General features: G+C 36.1%; 1 long non-coding RNA gene across 3 annotated transcripts in view; it reads left to right on the top strand.

Moving 5' to 3' along the window:
- The first annotated feature begins 1,156 nt into the window (after positions 1-1,156).
- Positions 1,157-17,072, top strand: part of LOC125259209 — a 117,645-nt gene continuing 101,729 nt past the window's right edge. For all 3 annotated transcript variants that reach the window (XR_007182753.1, XR_007182754.1, XR_007182752.1), the window contains exons 1-3: positions 1,157-1,356; positions 5,867-5,996; positions 8,620-8,688. This is a non-coding gene — a long non-coding RNA (uncharacterized LOC125259209). The remainder of the gene's footprint in view (positions 1,357-5,866; positions 5,997-8,619; positions 8,689-17,072) is intronic.

Genomic DNA, 17,072 nt, shown 5'->3' with positions numbered 1-17,072 from the left:
AATTAATGGGAAATGTGTAAATTTTACTGATATATCATTTTAGCTCGCTTAGAGGGGAGCAAATGTAAAAAGTGTCTCACTTTACCCCACTCTCCCTAATATATATTTATACAAGATAAACATAAAATTACAACTTATATTTGCACAAAATCATGCACGCATGAACTTGAACTAGTAACGTAGTCAGAATAGCTCCTGTTGTGTATGCGTTCTTCCTGTAACAACACGCCGAAACACAGCAACTAGAATTCACAATATTTTAATACAATAGTGTAGACAATTAAAATGTTATTAATATGACAGCCACAATTGTAGATAATGTTTTGTGTTGCTGTTTGAGCACTCGCGCTGAAGCTAAAGATGACCATCAATACAATGAAGCGCTGCGTGTTAGTTGCCATCTCGGACACAAATATGGCGGCGGGCATAGCGGAAGTAACGTCTTTGAAACCCATGAATAGCATAGATACTGAATAGGGTATGCATCGACGTCACTTTCCCGCAGAAAGCGCGCTCCCTTAGCTGGACTGAGTGGCAAAAGAACCTGCTGCGTGACTGGATTTAATAGGGGAAACTGCGAAAACGTGAGTAAAACAAACAATTACACTAAAGGTTGGAATTTAATGTGTTCCTTACAACTTGTCAAAGAAACCTAATCCATGGATACTGATATGCAGCCAGGAATCGTGTTTCCTGACATTTATATGTGCCTCATTTCGACGACGGGGAAATACATAAAGCAAATCTGCCTGTGAATATTTTATATAACCACAATATAGGTTTAAATCCGCATAATCACTTATATCAATGTTATATCGTCATATTGTCCAGCCCTAAAACATATATAGTATAGTTTTTGTCAGTGTTTATTTAAAAACACATAATTATGCAGAATATAATATGGAAAATATTTAATTGATGAGTTGTCAACATAATATATAACAATACAATATATATGGTATGATTTTACCTCAAAATCTAACAATTTGACACAAAATGATAACTGCAAATCCATGTTTCTCTGCTGGAGTCCAGCTGTTTCTGTGAATTGCAGTGATCCATTTGCTTCTTTATTTCTGTAGCTTTCGGCAATCTTTGAATATATACCTCAGGTTTTGTGTCAAAGCTATTTGTACAGTCAATCACAAAGCTCTTTCCCGTTTTGAATGTGTTTTGTGTGTTTTTCGCGACATTCACGCTGAAAATATGCTGCTGCTCAGTCTTTCGCCACTTAGCGGGCGTGACCGCAGTCCTAACGGTCGACGGTGACGTCACGTGCACACCCTCTATTCCGCCCTCAGCGGGATGTACGCTGTTTTCTCCGCGCTTGAGCAGCTGTAGCAACAACAATGTCTGGTAAGTAATTGAGATGTTTTGTTGTTGGCTGTAAGAGTGAACATAACAGTCTTCATTTACATTTACTGACATCTAAGCCGCTGAACGCAGTGGATTAGTTTTTTTTAAGGGAATGCGCCACAGAACTAATACACATTCTGTAACGTTGCCTGCTATCTACGTTCACAGACATAACTTACTTATGTCTGTGAACGTTCATTATTAATAATCATAATATCATTATTTAAAGCAGATTCTTACGATTAAAATGCACCCAAAATCAACATAATATATTGCGTTGATCACAAGATATTACTCACGGAATGATGTAACATACTTGGCTAAAACTTATCTCTTATCTTTCTGGGATGCACCCGTACCCATCCAACGTGGAATAACACAAATTACGTATCATCTTAAAGCTTAGAATCTCATCTTTTTAATGCATCTAACCATTTTGAAAAACTCCTAACGACTGCTGAAAAGTGACTCTAAACCGGAGTTTACCGCCCGTGGGCGCCATCTGGCTGCGAAAAAATTAAAAACAATTTATTCAACTTCTATACTTTATGCTATCACCACAAAATTTGAACCAGATGCAGCTCACATGTAGGAGAGCATCACCATAAAAATAATTTTAAAAGAATTTATCTTATTGCCTTCCTGAGTTATTCTATTCTTATTATTATAAGACAAAAAAAAAAAGAAAAATTAGTAAAAAAAAAATAAATAAATAAATATATATATATATATATAAATATATATATATATGTATATAAATATATATATATATATATATATATATATATATATATACACAGGTGCTGGTCATATAATTAGAATATCGTGAAAAATCCTGTATAGGAACTCACTCGGCTAATAGCTGCCCTGATTGCTGCCTCGCGCTAGGAAATAAATTAATTACTGTTATAAATACAAAACGTCACTAAAACCTATAATTTTCACAGTCATTTTTAATGTCAAAATCCAAAAATGAATTCTTATGGGGGGTCCCTAATGACTTATGGAGGGTCCAGGACCCCCCCAGACCCCCTCATTTAGAACCCTGGTCATACGTCATTTCATGACGACAGACGTAGCATGACACTGTCATTATTTTTATGCCAGCTAGACGGCGCATGACTTTAACACTCTGAGGTCTGAAAACGCGCCGCAAGTTTTGCAGTTTTTTTTCACATTGCAGCAAAACAGACTTAAAATACTCCGTCATTTTTTGTCATAGAGACATAAGTAATATATCAATTGAAACTATAGAATATCTTCTTTTATTTGTATACACTCAGAGTAAAAACACAATGTTGTGCTTTTTGTAAAATAAAGAAAACTAACATGATGCGTGATTTCTCCTCTCCCTCTGAACGAAGTCCAATCTGATAGTTCTCAGAAAATGAACTGTAACTTAGTGAATACTAATCACAGAAAAATTAAACTTATGTCTAAAAAAAACGTTAAGATGTCAGGTTTTAAATCATGCAAGTCAAATCGAAAACAAACCTTCTGTGTTTATGTAATCTGTATGAAAAGAGAGCCATGTCAGAAGTCCGTGATTCAGCTCATTATCTGCTAATGCGGCCACGCCCACGGAGCGAGCGCTATTCAGACGCAAATTCAGAGGCAATACATGCATTCATCGTCTCAATCGTGTATTTATTGTCTTGAAAAGTGTTTATCTGGATGTAAAAGTCATGGTTAGGGAGCTCTAGAAGACATGCAGTTAGTTCCTGTTTTCTTTTCTTCTACAGATGAATTTTAGATGAGTTTTTGTTTCTTTAGCGCCCTCCGGCTGCAGTATGAATTGGAAACTCCATTCATGGAATAGCCTCTTCTTCTTTTAGATGAATTTGTGGACTAAAAATGCACAGACAGCGCCCTCCGACTTCAAGGATGAATTGAAAACACCAGCGCTCATAGTAATGACAATGAATATTAAATAAATATAACTACTCTGTATAGAAAATTGACATAAGCATATGAGAATCCAATATTTCTCCAAATGTGCATGCTTTTAAACTAAAAGCCTATATTCAGACTCTTTGCATCACAGAAATACATTATATTTTAAAGTATAATATAAAACCATTACTTTATATTGTAATAATATTTTTCTGTATGTTTCATATAGCATGATGAGCTTGAGACATCACAGAAGGTTTTTTTCACAGCCTACCTGACTGAAATGCCTCATTAATATGCAAGTCATTTCAGCTCATTACTATGCAATTCTTTTGTCTTCTCAGGTGAGAATGGCCCATTTTCAGTGGTGATTCACGCCTCCATGCATACTGTGTTTCTTGGCAAAAAGTGTCTTACAAAAACTAAATCAATATATTGTTTTATATGAAGGAGTAGGCAGCATAATTTTTACATAATTTTGAAGCAAAAACTCTAGTTTACAACCTCCAATACACAGAAGTCTTGTGAACACAGATTTACTATACTTTTTTTGGCCTTATTTCAGTGACTTAAGTTTTTTGTTTTTTCAATAACCACGCATAAACATTATTCCTTCAAAAACACAAACATGTACATACATGTTCCTCACATATTATTGTAGCCTAGTTTGTGCTGAATACAGTGTAATGACACTTTTGTCATTTATATGTTTATGAACAACTGAAAAAAGCACAAATGTCAGGGCATGTCAAAACTTCTCCAGGCCCCAAATCAGCCTCAGACTCCAGAGGGTTAAAACGTAAATATAGGCTGTAATAAGGTGCTTGAAAAATGACCTATAGGGTCGTTTTTTTTTTTTTTTTGAGGACAGTCTGTTTGCTTCACGTAATTGGCTCCATATGTATGGCTGTTCTGTAAACTTGCTTGGTACCTCACCTGGTACAGCATTGCACTTGAGATGTGGAGCAATTGAGTATGAGTCACAATAAAAGAGCTCAAAGGCTTGTAGAAGCATTTTTATCTCACATTTGCTTTTGTTAGCACTATCGGGTATGTTAGTGTAGGTGATTTTAAAAAAACAACAACAACAGAGCATTAACATTTTAGCTGCGCACACCAGACATTTAATTGCCGAAGTGCTGCGAAACGTACAACAACCAACATAATAAAACATTAGATTCATGTTCATCTGTTTCGGATAAAACTGAATGTGCTTTTAATGTCACTCACTAAACATTTCACTTGAAAAGTGCAGCAAAATGTGCAAGAAGCAATGTAATATTATTTTGCAGAAATGTTGCCATAGGCATATTTTTTCCGATGAGCCTGGATTGGAATGCTCTTTGTCAGGACTTTAAGCAGATGTAGTGATTGCATGTTGCATTTGTCAGGCATTATACAAGTAATATTAATGATAAAGGCATTGATTTTTCAATGATTTGATGACAGTGCTCACTGAAGAGCATCCATAATTTGATATGAGGGCTTACTATAGTAGAATCCTGCATCATGTTAGGCATACACAATCACCAACTTCGGTAATTAAATTTTTTAATCAAGCAAGCTTTCCAGTAGAAAGCTAAGAGAGAGAGAGAAAACCTAGTCCTCAGCTGGTTCTATTTTATTTCAAAGCTCCCTTTCCTCCACCTGCATGTCTATGGTGTCAATTGATTCTCCACAGAAATACTTACATAGTTAACAAAGTTTCCTTGCATCATTACACTACCAGAAGGATTTGATTCCAAATGAGACAGGAGGGGCTGGATAATACATACAAGATGCCTTGACAGAAATTATAACTTTGGATTTGAATTATTTACACTGCAGACCTGCTTGCAACTTGAAGTCTGTAGCTTTCATGGTCTGTAGCTTTCATGATCAATCTCTTTTACCATTTATCAAACCACAGAATGGTTTCATGTTTTTTTTTTAAAGATTATAAAAGGCATTCTAGAATAGTTTTTGGTAGTTATAAAACTTTGGATAGGTTTTGAACATTGTCTGACTGATTGATTGATTGAATGAATGAATGAATGAATGAATGAATGAATGATTGAATGAATGATTGAATGAATGAATACATACATACAATTATAACTATACTTAAAAAAATATATAACTATACTTAAAAAAAAAAAATGATTTGGCTGCATGTTAGTTACAGAAATTTTCAAAGGCCAAAACTAAATGGTTGCAGAATCATTACAGTAATATAATTTTCTTATCTGACCTTTATTGTTATATCACTAATAGTCCTGAGACTGATAATATCTGTAGTTGACCTTGAATCACAGTGCTTTCCTCTGATCTATCAGTCATGCAAAGCAGACCTAGAATGATAAATCCAATTATACAGTCAGTTATATGATAATCCAATTTGAAATTGGAGCTAACAACCTCTTTCTGAAAGCATTTTGTGCTGATTAAAGAATGGCTTTGTGTTAATAGGCTAGTCAGTCCTCTGTGATTCAAAAGCAAAGTCTGTCCTCAAGTGTCTTTTCAAATACATAATAGCATGCTAGCACATTTGAGAATTTTTCACTATCCAAATCTGAGCTGCATTTAAATTTTAGCACTTTGCGCTTACTATGTCATTTATTATTCTACTTTAAACCAGGTTTGAGGTGTCATAAATGACTGATCCCTTGATGTGGGTGATGATATCTTCATGAGAAGTGAAATGACCGTCCGGAGAAATCCAGCTTATTTTGGACAGGTCTCTTCACAACTGAGTCATCATATGCCAGGTTTGGGAGACTGACGGACAGAAAATTCAGTTTGTTCTCAAATCACACAGCTTTTGACGAGCTAGTCTTAGCCTTAAAAGTTCACTTTTACGAGCTAGTCTTAGCCTTAAAAGTTCACAGATTCAAGGCTTTTTACTTTAAGACTATATCTTTTTGCTTGAGGACTTGTCCTATCATGGCAATCAATTTCTAAAAAGCATCTTCATTCTATCTATGATACATACCTACAATACTGACATAATAGTGAATGAATGTCTGCTAATTAAAAACTTGACACATGAATGAACTAAAGTGCCATTGCATTATTGAGCTATAAGCTTGACACTATAATTTTAATTAACACTGAAAATGTGAGGAAAGAGAGAGAGAGATAATCAATAAATGCTAAAAAATAGATCAATTAAAACAGAAGGGAAGGCCTTCGTTGTTAAAGACCTGAATTCAAAGGATGAAAGTCTATTTTTATATGCATTCTGCAGATTTTAGGAAACTTAAAATATTAATACAAGAACATTTGTTTCCTCTAATCACATAAATATTTGAACATGCCATTTAAAGGTCGCTGTGGAACTATTAGAATTACACAATGCTGAGTGCATTATCAGTAATGAATATGAACTGAAATAATATTGCAGGTGTTATCAGCCAAGCTTAGAATTGTTTCACAACCCGTGCTTGTTTTCAGTGTTCATTTGATTTGAATACACAATGTTCAGCAGACAGCATTAATAAGCAACAATGCACCCTTATGTGTTGCTGTTTGGCAGAGAAAATAAGAAAGTTAGAAAGAAACTTCCATCAAAAGCTGTGCCACACGGTTAAAGGTGGTAAAGAGGATGTTTTGTTTTATACATTTTTGCAATATTACTTGAAACTGTCTTTACTAAGTGATAAAAGACTATTTAGGTGCACTGAAAGGAATATTATTAATATACATCATCTGTGCACGAGGTAGGGCCTTAAAAACATCAGCCAATCGTTTACGCGATCATCGCGTAAACGATTGGCCCTCTGGCTTGTCAATCACTGCCATTGTGAGAGACGTGCGCGGATTGGCCCTCTGGCTTGTCAATCACTGCCATGACGTTCCTTGTGAGAGACGCGCGCATCTGCGCGCTCTAGTAACTTTCCACACTCTACATGCGCCGCATGCAATGTTTTTGTCGGGAGACAGGAGTAACAACTGCAGATTATGAGTTACCTGCGGTGAGTCCGACAAAATGAATCCACTAAGTGTGTGCGCGGCTTAACGATTGTAAGGCCGATTATGAATGTAAATTGATACTTATGACTGATCGCGCTCAAACGCGTCCAGTCAGAGCCAGTTGCGTTCAGTCTGCGATTACAGTCGGTTTTCAAATTCCATGTGAAAGTATATAAATCTGCTTCAGGAGCAGGAAACTATTGCTGTATGTTGAGCACAGTCAGAATGTTTTAGCTAGTCGTTAAATGTGTGCCCGGCTTAATAACACAGCAAATGCCGGTGGTAAACAAACACTCTTGCATGAGTTTTGGGAGGCGTTCACTTGAAATACTCAGTCGACGAAAACATCCTCTGTACCACCTTTAATGTGCCTGTCTCTTTACAATGCCCCTATATACATTTACATGCATCCAAGGAAAAACACATTAATGTTCTCATAATATACATAAATTAAATAAATTCTGTTCAAATAGTGCTATTTATTGAATACAGTAATATAAAGTAATAAAAATGAATACAGTAAATAAATTAAAAGAAAATTATGTTTACTTTTGAGTCACATACAGAAATGGATTACTTTGAATCTATTTAAAAACACATTAGACCAACAGCATTCCCCTAAATATTGTCCAAAGTTCTTTTACTATTACATATTGAAGAATGTTTGTAGATTTGTTGAGGGTTTGCAAGCTCCCAAAATGCATGAATAAATGATGCAGTTATTGTTGAGGATTATTGTTTTGCTGTTTACTGGCTTTATTTATGCTGTTGTTGTTGTCACTGTTGGTTATTTGTTGTGTGGTGATGTTAAGAGCTCATCTTTTTACTTAATGATGTTTGTTGGTTGCCACAGTTATTGAAGTTTATGTGTTGAGGTCCACATGCATTTATATAAAACTACATAATTGCATGATATCATTGCTTCTGAAGAAGAGAATATTTTGCAAAACAAAGTCTGCTGAGTTCGCTTCATATTAAATGTCATATCAAATTCTGTTCAGGAATTAATTTACGTCAAATGAAATTTTCTTGTGTTGCTAATTGATAATTTGCTGAAAAAAAGACATCTTTAGTTACCCTAACAAGAATATATTTGCTGATATAGACCATTTGCATTTAGTAGGCGAATTCAAATTCAAATTCAAATGTGTTTTGCTGGGGACCATTATTAAGAATGTTATTGGAAAAAGAAGAAGAAATTATCTTACAGCAAAACAGCTTTTTTCTTTTCTCAACAGGGTCTTTTTAACGTGCACATAGTTGCTGTAATATAAATTCACAACAAGACCATGAAAGCAAAAGGATTGTTCCAATGAATATTGTGTTTTCACTGAAAGCCAAATGATTCTGTTTTTATCAATATTTCATTTTTAGAATAATGTATTATAACACATTGTTGTTCCTTTTCTCTAAATGCAGAGGTGACAGACATCTTGAGGATGCCATTATTGTTTCTAACTTCAGAACAGCCTACCACAGCAACTTAAGGTAAGTATATACTCAGCAAAGTGGATACAATGACACAATGCACATCTAAATATAATGTCTCTCTAATGGGATTTGCATTCTGCCAGATGGAAAGACCTCTTGGTTTTTATAGACTCAAGGACATTATAAGGTTGTCTATTTCCATATGTCTTCCTGGTTTGATATTGACATTTTAGATGTATCCGATTCATGCCCTTGCAGAAATGACTTCATTACAGCTCTTTGAGGTGTCGTAATCAACACGGGCGTCCCTTGAATGTACTGCTCAATAATTCAAAGCCAAAGTATGTTCCTTTCATAAGTCCTATCATTTGCCATCACATATCACAGCCATCCTTTATTCCCAGCTGGGAACACACATTTATGCAGCTCATCTGGTAGGCAAGAAAAAAGAGTAAAAGTAAACCAATACAGATTTAAAGGAATAGTTTGCCCTGGTATCATATACTCATTCTGATGTTGTTTCAAGCCTGTATTAGGAAAAAAGACCATGCTGGTTACTCTTTTACATACAATTACAATGAATGTGAACTAAAGCTTCCAAGCTTGAAAAAGGGCTCAGAAGCACCATGAAAGAAACCTAAAAGTAGCCTATGCAATGTTTGGACTAAACTGCACGATTGAAGCCATATGACATGGCTTCGTGTGAGCAACAGACTGAAAAAAGTAAGCAAATGATGACAGAATTTTTAGTTTTGAAATTATTCTTTTAAGCAAAGCAAATCAGCAGCCAGTCATTAGTCAGTCAGTCAGTCACTCACTCTCTGCACTACATCCATATTGATTTTTTATGCATATTTATTACCAAATGATGATGCAAAAACCTAAAGAACATTAATAAAGTGTCATACTCAAGGCAACAGCATCCATAAAATGGAATAATTGTGTAATTTGTGCCTTTAATGTTCTGTTGATATACAGTATGCAGGGCCTCTGTCAGATCCCAAAGTTAAAGGTGCTTAGATTCAAAATTTGAATTTACCTTGGCATAGTTGAATAACAAGAGTTCAGTACATGGAAAAGACATACATTAAGTTTCAAACTCCATTGCTTTCACTTTCTTATGTAAATCTCATTTGTTTAAAAGACTTCCGGAAAACACGCGGATCTCAAGATAATACCGACTGTTACGTAACAGTCAGGGTGTACGCCCCAATATTTGCATATGCAAGCCCATGTTCCCAACATTATGAAAGGCATTAGACAAGGGCAGCCAGTAACGTCTGGATGTGCACAGGTGAATCAACAGACTAGGTAAGCAAGAACAACAGTGAAAATGGCAGATGGAGCGATAATAACTGACATGATCCATGATAGCATGATATTTTTAGTGATATTTGTAAATTGTCTTTCTAAATGTTTCGTTAGCATGTTGCTAATGTACTGTTAAATGTGGTTAAAGTTAACATCGTTTCTTACTGTATTCACGGAGACAAGAGCCGTCGCTATTTTCAATTTTAAACACTTGCAGTCTGTATAATTCATAAACACAACTTCATTCTTTATAAATCTCTCCAACAGTGTAGCATTAGCCGTTAGCCATGGAGCACAGCCTCAAACTCATAGAGAATCAAATATAAACATCAAAATAAATAATTTACTCACATAATTCGAAGCATGCATACAGCATGCATGACGAACGTCTTGTAAAGATCCATTTGAGGGTTATATTAGCTGTATGAACTTTGTAAATGTGCTGTAATATAATCGAGAGCTCGTGTGGCAGGGAGCACGCGAATTAAAGGGGCGGCGCGCTGAAAAAATCAGTGCATAGTTAATGATGCCCCAAAATAGGCAGTTAAAAAAATTAATCTAAAAAAATCTAGGGGGTATTTTGAGCTGAAACTTCACAGACACATTCAGGGGACACCTTAGACTTATAATACATCTTGTGAAAAAGCATTCTTGGGCACCTTTAAAACTTGAGGGTAAAGGTTGCCATTTTTTAAAAGCTTTGTTTGTAACTATGGGCCCTAGTTTACTATCTATTGTGAATATATTTAATTAATGGTGTTGTTCCAATCTGTCTTAAACAAGCAGTGGTTTCTCCCCTAAATTAAATGAAAAAAATATGATCTTGATCTTGCAGAGTTGTATAAGTTTCGTTCAATTTCTAAATGCCCATTTTTTATCCAAAGTTTTAGAGAAGTTTGTTCTATCTCAAATTACCCCCTTTTTTTAATTGGAGAAAGATATTCTGGATAAATTCTAATCTGGAATCAGAGCTGGTCACAATATAGAGACCACTCTGGTAAAAGTTGGGAATTACTTATTAGCAGCTGATTCTGGACTGGCAGTTGTTTTAAATATGTTGGATCTCAGGGCTGCATTCGACACTGTTGATTATTCGATTCTCTTAGATCGTATGGAGTGTGAGTTTAGTATTCGTGGGAAAGCTAAAATGGTTTCAAATCATATCTACAGGATAGAGCATTCTCTGTTATTTTGCAAACACTACATCCTCTGTGGTCCCTTTAAAATATGGTCTCCGTCAAGGTTATATTTTGGGTCCTATGTTGGTTTCATTATACTGTACATGTGCCTGCTCCATCTGCCGTCACTATGACATTTCTTACCATATGTATGCAGATGACACACATATATATTTACCACTGAAATTCGGGAACAAGCAGTCTTCGAAGTCCCTGTTGGTCTATAAGGTCAAAGTTTGGCTGTCTAAAAATTTTCTCAAAGAAAATGTTACTGGCTGTTCCTCAATCCAAGAAGTCAAATGGTGATCAAACATTCTTTGTAAAAGCTCCTAAATTGTGGAAGAGTCTTCCCCTTTTTATTTTGCAGGCTCCATCTATTGAGTTTTTAGGTCTCCACTGAAATCACATCTTTTTAACTTAGCTTTTGAAGTAAGGGAATCTTAAGTATCAGAAACATTTCTTTGTAAACTGATCTCATTGGGCAAATTCAAAGTGCATTTATTTTGGTGCATTACAAAGTGTGTGTGTGTATAGGCATGGCAAATGTTACTCTTTTTAAACTAAATTGTGAAGCAGTTTGGGCAACAAAGTAATTTTTAGATGTGCTATATAAATACATAAAACTTGAAGTTGAAAGTTAAAAAGGGTAGAAATGAAATCCATCAAGATTATGTTTTCTTTTCTTCATCACACCAACTAGCACTTTTGGAGAGTTGCTGGGACGGTCATTCTCAATTCCAAGTAGAAAGGCAGTGAATTCTCAAAACTGGCAGGGCAAAGTAAATTAAGCAGTGATTTATAGACATTGGGCATATTTTTCCATTTTATTCCTGCCACCATGATATATGAATGCGGATGTATTCATGTTGAGTGTTTCCTCAGGGACACATGTGTGAATAAACGAGATGATGTATATATTCAGATCAGGACGAATGCATCTGGCTCTATCTGTTCATTCGTGTAAGATAATAAAGTGGTTTTCTTTAATGACAGTAAAAGCATTTTGGTGTCTAAGTACATTTTGACAGGCACCTTTTGCTCGATTGCTCACATAAAAAGCTGTGTAGAAATAACGTGCTGTCTCAAATAAATTATTTCAAACAAAGCACTATCCTGCAATGACTTACCCATTATCTTGCTATTGCTAGACCTTTGTATTCTCTTTTTCATGCTGTGAAGCTGGGAGTAATGACTGTGATTTTCCCAGCCATGGACGGCTAATATACCTGGAACTAACCGTTAAAATTTCAATTTATCTTAATGGCCATTACTTGCGTGCCACATGCAACTTGAAAAACCATGCCACAAGGAAACCCTGACCCTTTGGTCCCAGTTGTTTTGTAACCATTGGAAAGAGTTGAAAATTGTGATTTTACTCCAAGCATCATAAACAACAGAAATGATCTTCTGTGCTCTCTAATATAACAGTGCAAAAAGAAAGCATGACTGCTCGACTGGTAAATTGAGCACTTCTGAAAGTTTCATGTACCCCGGACTTCATCTTGACAATGGCTTTCATTTTGAAGCCTTAATCAAAGCGAAACTGGGTTATAAATTATAGAAGGCTGCACATGCTATGAAGTGTCAACTCACTGTGAATTCAACAATCATTTCCCCAGTTAGAAAGTTCAATAACCCTGTTCTCTCAGTGTAGGTGGTAATGTTAAAGTGGGCACACAATGTGCTGTATATTCCACACAGGGTCTTTGGAGTGTCAGTTTATACTAACTTGACCTGCCCTTCCCTCCCTGGCAAACTAACCAAAGTATCTTCTTATCAGTGGGTGGCACATGATGTAAAACTTATGCAACTGAATGAGAAGCAAAGAACAAGTTATCGGAACTCCTACGGCCAAAAATAGTTTGCTTTGTTTCTATCGCATCCTCGGGCTGTGAAATAGAACATATCTAAAAATAAAACCTTTTCTGTTTAATCCTACTTTCATTTACCCAAATAAAAGCCAGGCAACCCTCACAGTAGGAGGCTAGAATGAATCATAATCTTATGAAGAAATCCATGTCTAAATACCTGTAGAAAATATCCTGTTGGTTTAATATTCTCCTTAAATTCACCTACCAAGTGGCACTGGCATTTTCAAAAACAACTAAAAGAACTCATTGCTGTGCAAATATTAAATTTTAATGCAAGAAAATGTGAGTGACATTTACCTATGCAAAATGCATCACCATGAAGATAATACAGTGATGAGGGTGGTTGCCAGGGTGTGTTCTGAGAGGTTTTTAGCACATTGTTATGTTTGAAGTTGTGGGAGGTTGTTGCTAGGTGGTTGTCACCCCACCTCTGAATTCTAGTTTTTAGCACATTGTTATGTTTGGGGTTGTGGGTGGTTGTTTGGGTGTTGCTAGGTGGTTGTCACCCCACCTCTGAATTCTAGTTTTTAGCACATTGTTATGTTTGAAGGTGTGGGTGGTTGTTTGGGTGTTGCTAGATGGTTGTCACCCCACCTCTGAATTCTAGTTTTTAGCACATTGTTATGTTTGAAGGTGTGGGTGGTTGTTTGGGTGTTGCTAGATGGTTGTCACCCCACCTCTGAATTCTAGTTTTTAGCACATTGTTATGTTTGGGGTTGTGGGTGGGTGTTTGGGTGTTGCTAGATGGTTGTCACCCCACCTCTGAATTCTAGTTTTTAGCACATTGTTATGTTTGAAGTTGTGGGTGGTTGTTTGGGTGTTGCTAGGTGGTTGTCACCCCACCTCCGAATTCTAGTTTTTAGCACATTGTTATGTTTGAAGTTGTGGGTGGTTGTTTGGGTGTTGCTAGGTGGTTGTCACCCACCTCCGAATTCTAGTTTTTAGCACATTGTTATGTTTGAAGGTGTGGGTGGTTGTTTGGGTGTTGCTAGATGGTTGTCACCCACCTCTGAATTCTAGTTTTTAGCACATTGTTATGTTTGAAGGTGTGGGTGGTTGTTTGGGTGTTGCTAGGTGGTTGTCACCCCACCTCTGAATTCTAGTTTTTAGCACATTGTTATGTTTGAAGTTGTGGGTGGTTGTTTGGGTGTTGCTAGGTGGTTGTCACCCCACCTCCGAATTCTAGTTTTTAGCACATTGTTATGTTTGAAGTTGTGGGTGGTTGTTTGGGTGTTGCTAGGTGGTTGTCACCCACCTCTGAATTCTAGTTTTTAGCACATTGTTATGTTTGAAGTTGTGGGTGGTTGTTTGGGTGTTGCTAGGTGGTTGTCACCCCACCTCTGAATTCTAGTTTTTAGCACATTGTTATGTTTGGGGTTGTGGGTGGTTGTTTGGGTGTTTGCTAGATGGTTGTCACCCCACCTCTGAATTCTAGTTTTTAGCACATTGTTATGTTTGGGGTTGTGGGTGGTTGTTTGGGTGTTGCTAGATGGTTGTCACCCCACCTCCGAATTCTAGTTTTTAGCACATTGTTATGTTTGAAGTTGTGGGTGGTTGTTTGGGTGTTGCTAGGTGGTTGTCACCCACCTCCGAATTCTTGTTTTTAGCACATCGTTATGTTTGAGGTAGTGGGTGGTTGTTTGGGTGTTGCTAGGTGGTTGTCACCCCACCTCCGAATTCTAGTTTTTAGCACATCGTTATGTTTGGGGTTGTGGGTGGTTGTTTGGTTGTTGCTAGGTGGTTGTCACCCCACCTCTGAATTCTAGTTTTTAGCACATTGTTATGTTTGAAGTTGTGGGTGGTTGTTTGGGTGTTGCTAGGTGGTTGTCACCCCACCTCTGAATTCTAGTTTTTAGCACATTGTTATGTTTAGGGTTGTGGGTGGTTGTTTGGGTGTTGCTAGATGGTTGTCACCCCACCTCTGAATTCTAGTTTTTAGCACATTGTTATGTTTAGGGTTGTGGGTGGTTGTTTGGGTGTTGCTAGATGGTTTTCACCCCACCTCTGAATTCTAGTGAACATCCAAGATTGACATGCAATATTATTTCCATTATAGTGATGGAATTGAAGCTTCCTCCTGTTTTTGAGTCTCAACCTGTCTGAATCTTTGCCAGAGGCTGATGGCTGCTATTACCCAACTGCGAATTCACCAGTATATACCCGCGCTGCTAATTAACTGCTAATTACCTCCCTCAGTTAGCTCAACCCCCAATTCAACAGCCTCATTTATACAGTAGTTGCTGAGACTAGGTAGTAACCATTGCTACTGGAGTTCTCCAATGTTCTCTGTCAGTTTAAAATACCATGGGCAGCCTGAAGCTATGTCACTGCTCAGTGACATTTGACACAGTGAAAGCAGTGATGGGCAAAGACATTATGACCCTAATGTTAGTGCACTGCACTCAAAAAGCCCTTTCACTTGTCAAAATATTCAGACGGCAAAATGATGCCACTCTTCCTCGGATGACTCATGCTCTTGTCACCAAGGTTACAATTTTCATACTGCCTTTAAAATATTCAAACCATGGGCCATTTATAAGGAAACATCGCTGTAGTGCCTTTAACCACCTAAACATCACTCTGGAGAGATATTCAAGATGTTTTGGAGACCAATCAGTCATTGAATAAAAATTTGGTCATCATTTACACAACCTTGCATAGTTTCCTTGGAACACAAAAAGAGTTCTTTCATAGAATGTGTGAGCGTCACACATTTAAAAAAACAATTGTGGATACTATCATATGTATAATTTGATATTATTTTAAGTATAATATAGTTATTTTTGTAATATAATTATACTAGTATGTTTATCATATTTATATTATATAATATTTAAAATAATGTAAAACTATATAGTAATAACATAGTTATGTTGCTAATATTTTACAATAAGGTTCCACTTGTTAATTTTAACTAATGTAGTTAACTAATATTAACAATGAATGAACAATACTACTATTATAGTACTAATTCTACTGCATTTAATTATCTTAATGTTGATCACATTATTGCTACATTTTTAAGACTAAAAGTTGTATTGGTTAACATTAGTTAATACACTGTGAACTAACATTAACATGTTTATCAACTAACTTTAACAGAGGTTAATAAATACTTTAGAGTTTATTCATTAAATATTGTTAACAAATGAGACCTTAATGTAAAGTGTTACCGTTATTTATAATTACACTATTATATTTATAAAATGGCCTGCCCTTTCCTTGCTTTGCATCTTTCAAACACACATCATATCCTCTGAAATGAGGTGAGAAAGTCACTACAGCGGCATTTTTGTGATGCATGTATACAGGTTGACGTTTCCCTTTTGAGACTGTACTGTACTTGGTATGTGTGTGTGTCTGTGTGTATGTGAGAATGACATTTTTAAGATACAGTGTATATTCCTGCCAGTATAACTTGGGCAGTATACATTTGCAGACTTTATTGAGGTTTAAAACAAATTGAAACAACCTCTCCTCTAAATGCGTTAGATTTGTCATTTGCTGGTAAGTGCTAAAAACATATTTCAGCAGGATGAAACAATGCAATAAATAAATTAGCATACTGCTGCATTTTTTGTACGAAACTGACTTGTAGTCTCAGCTTTATGAGGATCCCAAAAAAACAAATTCAGTAGTTAATGTATGCCATTTGTAAATAACCCTTTAAAGTATGTTTTGCATGTATAACCAATTGACATGAGAGGTTGGGGCAGAAGGTTTGGCGCTTGTTTGGGGACAGGTTTCAAAGTGAAAGACAGGAATCCAAGACATGGCAATGTACTGAAGTCAAAGAGTACTACCATCTCTGAACACTAGGTTTAAACCAATTTATTCACACACCATACCATACTCCATGTGCATTCTCTACAGAGAAAAAAAAAAAAAAAGACAAAAAAGAGAGTAATGTATGCTTGAAATTACTTAATGTAAGAATATCAAGGCTCTACTTAAGGCTTTAAATCAACATGCAATATAATAACAGCTATAACATTTTAATTCAAAGTTTTATTTAAAAAAAAAAAATGCAAATAAAAGCACATGCCCTACAAATGTACACACAATACACTTACCACAATTT

The sequence above is a fragment of the Megalobrama amblycephala genome, linkage group LG23 (genome assembly GCF_018812025.1).
Source record: "Megalobrama amblycephala isolate DHTTF-2021 linkage group LG23, ASM1881202v1, whole genome shotgun sequence".
In the NCBI taxonomy this organism is placed as follows: domain Eukaryota; kingdom Metazoa; phylum Chordata; class Actinopteri; order Cypriniformes; family Xenocyprididae; genus Megalobrama; species Megalobrama amblycephala.
The sequence above is the reverse complement of the archived record's forward strand: the minus strand, read 5'-3'. Positions and strand labels throughout refer to the sequence as shown.